The sequence below is a fragment of the Hibiscus syriacus genome, unplaced genomic scaffold (assembly GCF_006381635.1).
Source record: "Hibiscus syriacus cultivar Baekdansim isolate YM2019G1 unplaced genomic scaffold, ASM638163v2 tig00001728_pilon, whole genome shotgun sequence".
In the NCBI taxonomy this organism is placed as follows: domain Eukaryota; kingdom Viridiplantae; phylum Streptophyta; class Magnoliopsida; order Malvales; family Malvaceae; genus Hibiscus; species Hibiscus syriacus.
Window position 1 is genome coordinate 726,041 of NW_024061884.1, and position 11,599 is coordinate 737,639.

The window sequence follows — 11,599 nt, forward strand, 5'->3', positions numbered from 1 at the left end:
CTCATTAATTTGGGTCTCTATTTATTTTGCTTATGTGATGAAAATACGTAAATTAGATTGAAATCGAGACCCTTAGTATTTTAGTTCACACTTGCTAGTGCTACATTGTTTGACTAAGGCTGAGGATCCTATGGGAATGGCCCTTTAGACAGTGGTCTTCTAGTGTATTTACTGATCTATTAATGGGATTTATATTTGTGCAGGTTGCAAATAGTTGGGCAACTTCTTGGCATGTTTATTGATTGCGATGACGCGGTCGTTTCACTTGGTTAGAAGGGAAGTACCAAAATAGAGTAGAAGTTGATGTTTGGAAGCCATTGAAGTGTAAGAAAAAAACTAGCACTACCTAACGATCACTTGTCTATGCAACTTCTCAGTATGAAAAGTTAAAGTTGTTTCGTTTTGTTTTCAGTACGAAAATTAGTACTACATTCTAGATATAGTGTGTTGGAGAATAAGATCGTATATTGTTTCTATATGATCTCATTAATCGTAATATATATATATATATATATATCTAAACACTATACCATTAAGCCAATAACATAAAATGTGACATCTTATTAAATTAAATATAAATATATCTTTTTGAAATGACTCGAGTCTAAACTAACGTGCATGCACAAACTAATGCTACTTAAATTCGGATATCAAGGAAGAACAAAATTTTCTTAATTGTTTAGATCACTCCAAAGGTTAAAAAAATTAATTTACTTTTTGGAATAGAGTAATTATTTCCACACAATTACATGATATAAAAGTATATAATAATGTTAGTTGTATCCATAATTATTTACATACTTTAACGGAAAAAAAACAATATCACATGTATTAATGATATATAAAAATTAATTATTTTATACAATTTCATCATATGAAAATTTGAATAAAATATATTTTTTGATTAAGCTAAGGTAAATATAAAATAGTATTTGTTCTAAATACTCTCAGTTAATAATAAACACTTAATCAGCTTGATGCAATCGCACCTCTAGGATAATAACAATTACTTTAACCCATTAAGTAAATTGATTCTTGCGAAAAAATATATATTAAATACGCATCCCTAAAAATGAAATGAGTTAAATGCAAATATAAAATTTACAATATTAGTTAAGTTAAATAGATTAATTTTAGCCGAAAGTGTTAGCTCAATAGACACATTTTAATAGCTATGTTTCAATTTTAATGTAACTATAAAAAATAAAAATTTATCAAAACAAATAAATATGCAAATTTAATTTAAAATATCAAAATTTTTATTCCAAGTGCAGTTCCCACACTATAGGTTGATATATAATCTTTGATCGAAATAAAACTTAAACCACATGATATTGAAACGATCGAACAAAACTTAAACCACGTGATATTGAAACTATCGAACAAAACTTAAACTACTTGACATCGAAGTGATCAAAACTGGTACGTCTTATTCGATATAATATCGACATCCATGGAAGATAAAGTTAACATAGATCAAAATCAAGGCTAGCTTGCTTAACTGGTTAGTCACATTTAATATCTATAATCAAATGAAGGGCAGCAAAGCAAAATGCACTACGATAAAATCAGCTCGCCTTAGCACGATGTAGTTTAAATAAGTGATACTTACTGGCATCCACTAAAAATTTGCCCCCATCATATATTTCTTTCCAAAAAAAAATTAGTCCTGCTTTATGAGACTACAACAGAAAGATACGAAATTCGGACTTTGCAAGAGAATTTAACATCTATCGCGTTCTCATTGCTCATTATCAATATAACCGATATAAGAATCGAGTTCAAGAGCATACCAAACATACTCTACCATGGTTGTTTCCTGTTAGAACTTCTCATTTTCTTCACTGGATTCGGCAGGTAGTTTTCCGGGACTGTGACCACCCATTTTCCCAAACGGGCTAATGGCGGATAAGCCTTTGAAGCTGCCGCTTCCTTCGGTCATATTGAACTTTCTAGATTAGTAGGCTTAGAGGGACTGAACTCCGCTCCTGTATCAATGTTGGTGATCATTTCACTACTCAGTCTTAGAGGACTAGCATCGGCTTGATTTGTGATTGTCGGTTTTGGCAACGACTAGTTGGGTGATGCTGCTACGGCAGAATGGGCAAAGTAGGACTAAGGAGATGCTGTCAGCGGTTGGGCTTCTTGTGCAGCATAGGGCTAAGATGCAAGGAGCGCACATCTGGTGACGCATTGTCTGATCTCTATCGTGCATAACCGGTCAAAGCATATGCAGCTACATCCATGTCGCTCGCCTGTTCGAGAAGATTTTCACTGGTGGATTAAAAGCCACATTTGTATTATAAACGAATATTAACTCTTTATCCCGGAAACACTACTAGTGATAATATGGGATTTAGCTTTTAAGAACGTTTGCATATAAAGAATAAAAAAAATAAGTCGTAGTTTCGTAGGCAATATTACCTCAGAGGCAGCATCGTCAGCTTTGACCTCGTACAGTAAATCAGGTGGAAGTTCATGGATCGTATCCTTCAAAATGGCTCTCTCCTCTCTCTGTTAGCTTCCATTAAGGCCTTCTCCAAAAGTTCTTTTGCGTCCGGATTAGCTCACTTATGAACCTTAAGGCAATGGCCAATCAAGAGGCTCTGCGGATGCAGGATCCAATAAAGCACGCATGCTTCGTGTTTGTGCTTCATAGCAATCAAATATGGTATTCTCCTGCAGAATACAAAGTGTTGGACAATCACATGCCAGGAATTTTAGTTCCATTTCGCTTGCAATCACTACCCGCAAAATTAAATGAAAAATAAATCGAATTTCCAGATTTTAGGATGTATGTGCATCTCATCTGTGCTATGGATTGAGAGTTTTTATTTGTGGTCTAAAACATCGAGCATAATGCAGGCTTTTTACTAAATCATATAGCTTTGCATAATGAAAGATACCAAAGGAGCCAAGAATCACGAAAAATTTACCCATATGAATGTGCTCCCAGGGTAGCTGCAAAGTAACAAGAAATCAATCAAAATTTCACACTTGAAAAACAATCAAAACATAAAAAACCACCAAAGATAATCACCCATTTCCACCGGTTGAAGCACAAACAAGAGCCTCATTATCTAAGAGGGCATGAACACAATTGGACCATCCCTCGCGAGCTGCCAAATGCAGAGGTGTAGCTCCACTTTCATCTCGTATGTTAACGAATCAGGCAAAGCCCCTAAGAAATTCACAAGGACACCGATTTCAATCAATCAGAGAATAACCACATTTTTAAGTTCATCAATTTGACCAGTTTTTGTTCTAAGAAAGGGACCAAGAATCTGCAAGGGGACTGCTATGGGCTGCCGAAAGAAGAGCTTGAAGGCAATCGAAATGACCATAGTAAGCAGCATAATGTAAGCAAGTTCTTCCTTTAAGTGAATCAAACATCAAAACCTGATTAAAACATTGATATGATCAGTTTCTAGGCAGAACACAAATGGGTAAACAGTTTCAGACAAAAAAAAGAACATGACATACATATGATCCACTCTGGATAAGCCTTTTCACACACTCGGTTTCCCATGCATTGCAGCCAACATCAATGGGGTCTGAACAGATCATCAAAAGAAATCAAAAGAGAACCAATCAGAGAACATGCAAAGTAAAAAAAAAAAAACCCCACAATCAGTACCTGTCTATAACGATTCAAGATGTCTGAATTCGGATGTCGATCTAAAAAAAATGAAAGAATCTGCAGCAAATGATCAAACCAAACGCCAAAAACAAATGAATCCCAGAAAGAAGCCATCAACATTGTCCCCAAATGAAAATCCCAAAATCGATTACGAACAAAAAAAAATCAAAACCCACCTCGATCTGGCCATGGATGGCTGCCACATGAAGAACAGACAACTTTCCATAGAGTGGCGCTTTTCAAGGCACTTGGGTCTGTTTCAACCATTGCCTTAACCATTTCCATGTCACCTGTCTGAACAGCACTGAGCAAAGCAGTCTCGTGGTTTTCTATGCAGCTCAGCTTTTGACCCATCACCAGAGAACAGTGTACCTCACGCGCCACCGGTGGGGGGGGTGATGATGATAGTAGTGGGAAGCGAGAGTTTGTGAAAGTGAAATAGGCTTATAATCTATCTCATTTGTACTATTTAACTACATAGTACAGACCGTGGAGCTGATGCCTCGTAGTTTGGTCCGAGATTTCAGGCCATTTACCAAATTTCATTTCGGACATTTTAGGATTCTTGTGTTGATATTGATCTTTAACATCGAACGATGCCTTAAAATCATGATTTGTGTTAATTTTCAAACAGTTTAATTCACCCTCCATAACCGAAAGAGAGATTATGCCTCTTTTTTATGCTTTTAGTTGTAGCTTTTGACATATTTCTTCATTGTCCACCGTCCTTGATATCAGCAGCATCCACTTCAACCTTTTACTTTTTTTTTTGGTCTTTAGTGTCAATTAATTGCAGCTCAAAAGAAGGAAACAAAAGAGAACATTATGTATGTTCATGTGCATGCTTTGCTACATGGATTAATTTCATTAATATTAATTAATTCTTTTGAAAAAACTATTTTAACTTTGGAGTCAAATTTAGACCATCAAAGGAATCTCTTTAACATTTTTATTATTATTTTTCAAGTAAAGTATTAGGTGGCGTTTAGTTCACTGGAATGTTTTTGAGGGAATTGGAATATGTCAGGAATTGGAATCCAATTTCATATTATGTTTGGTTGGCAGAAAATTGAATTGGAATCTAATTTCATATCATGTTTGGTTCGCAGATGTCAGATGAATTTGATTTCAGTAATGTAAAATGACAGGATTACCCTTCTTCTTTTTGCTTAATTTTCGTTTGTGTATAAATTGCATGTAGCAATATTATAAAAATTAAAAAAAAAATTTTTTGATTGATTATTCATTTCAATAAATTATAAAAATCATACTAATAAACATCATAAGTTAAAATCGTCCCAATTAGGCCTGTAAACGAACCGAACGCACACGAACGGAGGTATGTTCATGTTCGTTCATTTAATAAATAAACGAACACGAACATAAACGAACAATTTTTTTTTGTTCATGTTCGTTTATTAAGGAATATAACTTGTTCATGTTCGTTCATTTAATAAATAAATGAACATAAACGAACACTAAAATAAACGAACACGAACATAAATGAACACGAACATAAACGTTGGAGACCCTACAAACTATTGTTCTTTCATGAAAAATAGACAATGCAAAAACATACATAAATCATAAATAAGCCATATGAACATAATAAAGTCTTAAAGTTAATTTGTTCAACAAAATAATCTTCTTGAAATCCAAACAACTTCAATAATATTCGTAACATATTCAACTTGCATTCATGATCAGTCGTTTCATCATCCATCCTTATCAGAAAAACAAATAAAATTATATTAATTAAAGGAGTTATAACAAAAGATGAAAAATACTAAATTAGCGAGGTTATACCAATTCATTCATCCTCATTTTCAAGGAAGCTCAACATGTATGATATCTTCGTTTTGCTACAACAAATCAAAAAACTAAAAATATTAGTCATTGTAAAACCAAATTCAATAAAACTTAAAACATAAAAATACATTATTTTATTTTTCTCCAACCCATAGTATTGACGATACCAATCAGCTCCCAAACAAGCATATCTACCATCTTAGTTCCTAAAGAGGATATATACGGATCAATAACCCTCCCCAACACTGAAAGTAGATTCAGAAGCAACAGTAGTGACCGGAATTGTCAATATCAACAACCATTTTTGACAAAATGCTAAATTTAAGATTGTTCTCCTTCCACCATCCCAAGGCATCAAAATATACACCAGGCTCACCAATTAAAACTCCTTCCTCCAAATAAGTGTCCAATTCTGACTTGACAAATGTAAAAGTATCGACACTTCTAATATGTTGGTCATTTTTAGATGTGTCAGTTTTAATACCTTTACTAAACCGACTGAATAAGGAGCTAACACTACTTTTAGAGTACCTCAGTAGTGAAGTAGAGCAGATAACAGGAATAGCAAGTCCCTTTTGAATAGGGAGACAACGGACCTCAACCAGAAACCGGTACAGTGGAAATATAAAAGATAACAACCCGAATATTACAAAATAATATTTAATTGAAATTGGAGGTTAAGGTGAAAATTGGTAAATGTTGGTGACTAAATCAAAATTTATGAGAGCTTATAGGCCATTTTAGAAGTGAAGGAAATCCAGGACCAAGCCTTGAATTTACCCTAAAAACTGTCGGCAGCTTTGATTATAAGCGTACATTTGGGTTGATTTTCAGAACCAAAATGCTCCCATTTTCCTTTCCCATACGCAGTTTCCAACTCCGATTCCGATGCCGTCCAAATTCCGATCATCGTTTTAAAACCACCGTTGTGTCATCATCGAGCGAGGAACAAACCTTCAAATTAATTGAAGCGAAACGCGACCAAACGTCGGGAATTTCCAGTCAAAGTAGCGACGGTTTTGTTAGCTCTATCGCCGAGGAAATCTTAAATTCACCGTGATCGTTGCTCCGTTTACGACACCTCCCGCACCATCGTGTTCCTTGTGCCGTTCCGAGTTCACCGGTGTCAACCTTGTCCGCCGTAGACGGCGGCGCGTGAGGAGGTGTGCAGTCAAAGATTCGACCGATTTGAAATTGAGCTCTCCGCCGTTCAAAAATTTGAACCGATCGTTGTAAGTATCTTGAAATCGCTCAAATAATTTTTAGAAATTTTTCCGGGATTTTTAGGGCCCCGGAGGACGCCTCACGCGCCACACGCGCCGGCAGGGCGAGTGGCTGCTGGAAACCGGTTAACCGGTTTTCAACCGGGTTATGACCGGTTTCAACGGGTTCGAACCGTTTGACCGGTCTGAACCGGTTTGACCCGACCCGGTTGACCGACCCGACCCAACCGTTGACCCGACCCGACCGTTGACCCGACCCGACCGTTGACCGTTGACCGTTGACTTTCTTTGACCAAAACTTAAATGGCTTTGACCGAGCATTAAACGACCGTTAATCTTTTCCGAGTATACCTATCCTGATAGTTTTCGACGTGCCGAATCCGTTTCCGTGGTTTTGTCAAATTCGAATCCGAAGGTCTCCAAATCTACGGTCAAAGTGGTTGACTTTGACTTTGACAAGATTTTGAATTTTCGAAAAGTCATACTTTATGTTTTTCGACGCCCTGATTCCGATTCCGTAATCCGTTTGGCCAAATTCAGACTCGAAATACCTCAAATTGATAGTCAAACCCGAAAAAAGTTATATACTTAAGAAGTTTACCTTTGAACAATTAAATAGGATTTGGGACTGATAAATATATGTTTGAAGGTACAGAGACTCTCCGGATATTCGACAGCTCGACCCAGCTCTTCTAGATCAGTTAAACCACGTGTACCAGTATTCACCCGTTCGAAAACTGTAGCAGAGCGTGGTGAAACCAGCAATCAGTAGATTTGTTATTTGAATCTATTGTCGAGGTGTGTTCCCTACTTATTATGAACTGTTTTATTGGTTTTAATATGGTACACCGAATTCATTGGTTTTGTTTTATTGATGCACCAATTTAATGTGACAATTTATGGATTATGGCTGCTATCTAATTTTTGTTTTGAACTGGTATATGATTACCATGTTTTTGGATTTATGGAATTTGTGTCACGGTGCAATTGAATTTTGGAATTGAATTACGATGGAATAGCTCTGATCAAGCTAACTGGGCCTAATGTGACTCTTGAGGGCCCAAGATGTTTCATTAGGTCGGCTTTCCTTTGCTGTGTGCTTAGGGTAAGCTATATGGACTTATTGACTTGGGCTTAAGGATACAAGCTCAGAGCCTATCCTTAAGTCGGCTTTCTTTTGCTATGTGTATAAAGTAGCTATATGAAAAATAATTTTGAGAACTACTGATGGTGTACCGGAAAAGGGTTTAAACTATGATTTTCAAAAAGTTAAACTCTTTTACGAATTTGTGAGATTACTGTACTATGATTGTACCTATTGTGATTTTATTGAAATGTTGGGACACACTGAGCCTAGCTCACCTTTTGAAAATGGTTTCCCCTTTCAGATACTGTGGTTAGATACCTTGGTTCGAGCACTTGGAGGATCAACATATCTCTTGAAGTAAATCAGATTGTAATTTATCTGGCAAGTGACTTTATTTTGGTGACATGGACCTTTTAAAATATCGGATTTATAATGATAACTCTTTGTAATACTGCGGTTTATTGTGATTGAATTTGAAGACATGTTTAATTAAATTATTATTTATGGTACTATATTTACAGTTGGATTTTGATAGTATAATTTGTTTATAATTTCAGGTTATTTAATGTGATTTTATATTGATGAAAACAGTTTCGAAAAATGTATTTAATAATCATAATGTGATCCACTAAACTTAGTCGAAACGTATAGGCCGGGTCTAGGGGGTTACATTATTGGTATCAGAGCTTTGGTTTTAAACCCTCGGACTGTGTATGAGTCCACATTGAAAATACAGTTTGAATATTTTACAAACGAGTTACTAAGGCCATGTCACAAAGTTATTAAGATTTAACTATGTTTGAGACTCCAAGTGCTTATCTAACCCTAAGTTTATCTGCTGTAGTAAACTTGAGATCCATCAAAATGAGTGCTAGACGTGGTCGTCGAACTAGCCGTGGACGAGGTCGAGTGGCTAGATTCGTAGATCCGATCGATGAGATACGGGTAGATCCCCCACCTCCGATAGGTGATCATGCTCCTACGACCCCAACGGATCTCCTGCCGCTGGTATTGGCATGACTACACCGATAATAGGAGCGCCCGATATTGAGTCAGAGTCTACCAGAGTTGTTTGGATGAGAATTTGGTAGACAATTTCTGCAGTTAATACAGGGAGCAGTCAGAGCTACTGGTGTTGTAGCTGAGGTTCCTATTCGCAAACTTTGATTGCCAATGGAGTTAGAACTTTTGGGGGACAAATAGGTGGAGCTCCTATGAAGCTGAGGATTGGCTCCAGGATACAGAGAGACGCATGGATCAGTTGGGTTGGACTCAACTAAGAGATATCAGGGTTGCTGTGGCGATGTTAGATGGCAATGCCTACACTTGGTGGGAGTCAGTGACCAGTAGGTTTCCTACCGATCGTTTGACCTGGAATTTCTTTAAGGATCGCTTTCGGAGCCGTTTTCTGGGAGAGCGCTACTTAGCTCAGAGACAACAGTTTCAAGATCTGGTTCAGGGAGACATGACTGTTTCTGAATATGAGATCGAGTTCCTGAAGTTGCTGAAGTATGGATTCAGTATGGTACCTACGAGAGAGAGATCGATATCGTAAATTGCCCTTGGATCATATACGAGGCGTAGGCAAGTTGTAACCCATCAGGATGAGATATTTGATGTGCTGGTGGGCAGAGCCAAAGATGCGGAAGAGGTGGAGGTTTTAGCTTCTGGTAGAGAGCGTGTTGATCAAGATCGATCTAAGAAATTTTCAGGCCCGATGGAGTCATCAGCACAGTCCGGAAAGAGGACTCGTACTTCAGCCCTCAGAGAAACAATACACGTTTCAGGCCTGCAGCATCCTCACCTTTAGCTGTCAGTCGAGGCGGTCCTCGCGTATTATAATGGGCCCATTTGTGAGTATTGTGGTAAACAGCACTCAGGAGAGTGTCGTAAGAAGATGATTTTTGCTATCAGTGTGGATCTAGTGGTCATTATCGGAGGGATTGTCCTCAGTTAGTTCGTTGAGCAGACCATACCCAAACTCCTGTGCGTTCGCAGACTACAGTACAGACCCCAATTAGAGACATAGTCAATGAAAGACTCGAGGATCATCGTCCATGACAGACAGTAGAGCCCGACCTCAGCAAAATAGAGGGCCAACAGCTTCTGAGGCTAGACAGCCAGCTTTAGTTTATGCAACTAGACGTCGTGATGACAGAGATGAGCCTGAGGTTATTGCAGGTACATTTACTATTTATTCTACCCCATACTTTGCATTATTGGACAATGGCTCCACTCATTCCTATGTATCGAGCTCAGTATCTCGAAACCTTCAGATTCTGATCGAGAACACTGAAAATACTGTTACAGTTACAAGTCAGTAGGACAAGGTATTAGTGAATAAAGTATTTCGGCGTTGTCCTCTCGAGGTTCAGGGAGAAATTTTTCTCGCTGATCTTATGGAACTTCCTTTAGGGGAGTTCGATCTAATTCTGGAATGGATTGGTTGAATAAACACAAGGTAAAGCTGGATTGCGAATACAAGCGGGCTACTCTGAAGACTTCAGATGGTCGGACTGTTGTGTTAATTGTGAACGACGTGGTTATCTCTCCAATAGTTTCAGCGATGGAAATTGATCATATGATCCGGAAGGATATGAGACCTTCATTGCTTGTATTTGAACACCAAAGGTGCATTGTCCACAATCGAGGAGATTCGTACAGTTAGCGAGTTTCCTGATGTTTTTCCGGAGGAGTTGCCTGGGTTACCTCCTGATAGAGAGGTAGAGTTCGAGATTGAGACTTATCCGGGATCTTCACCTATTTCTATGGCACCTTATCGTATGGCTCCAAAGGAAACTTAAGAGTTGAAAGTCCAATTGCAAGAATTATTCGATCGAGGATTTATCCGACATAGTAATTCACCATGGGGAGCTCTAGTTATATTCGTGAAAAAGAAGGATGGGTCGCTAAGATTATGTATTGACTATCGGAAATTGAACAAGATGACGGTCAAGAATAAATACCCATTACCCAGGATTGATGACTTTTGATCAATTGTGAGGAGCTACTGTATTCTCTAAGATTGATCTTTGTTCGGGGTATTATCAATTGAAAGTTAAAGGATCTGATGTTGCAAAAACAGCCATTCGCACTAGATATGGTCATTATGAATTTTTAGTGATGCCTTTTGGTTTGACGAACGCTCCAGCTTTTATGGATTTGATGAATCGGGTGTTCCGACCATATTTGGATCAATTTGTGGTGGTCTTCATTGACGATATTCTGATCTATTCTCGTACTGAGGCAGAGCATGACGAGCATTTGAAGATCGTTCTGCGGACTTTGAGAGAGCATCGTCTATATGCCAAACTAAGCAAGTGTGAATTTTGGCTTCAAGAAGTGTCATTTCTGGGGCATATTATTCTGCGCGAGGTGTTCAGGTGAATCCCAGCAAGATAGAGGCTATTATGAATTGAAACGACCAAAGAACGTATCTGAAATCCGCAGTTCTTGGGCTTGGCTAGTTATTATCGACGTTTTGTTGAGGGCTTCTCGATCATTGCTTCTCCTTTGACAAATTTGTTAAGGAAGAATGTGCTGTTTGACTGGGGCGAGGCACAACAGGAGAGCTTTGAGAAATTAAAGGCGGTTTTGACTCAAGCACCGGTGTTGATTCACCAGAGTCCGGGAAGGATTTTACAGTGTATAGTGATGCTTCACTCAGGACTTGTTGTTTTAATGCAGGAAAGTAAGGTGGTGGCTTATGATCCCGTCAGCTGCGGCCGCATGAGAGTAACTATCCTACTCATGATTTAGAGTTGGCAGCAGTAATTTTTTCCTTGAAGATTTGGAGACACTATCTTTATGGAGAGAAGTGTTACATTTTCACATATCATA

General features: G+C 37.9%; 1 pseudogene; it reads right to left on the reverse strand.

The window, feature by feature from the left end:
• Positions 1-1,770: 1,770 nt before the first annotated feature.
• On the reverse strand, positions 1,771-4,201 carry LOC120132439 (annotated as a pseudogene).
• Positions 4,202-11,599: the final 7,398 nt, after the last annotated feature.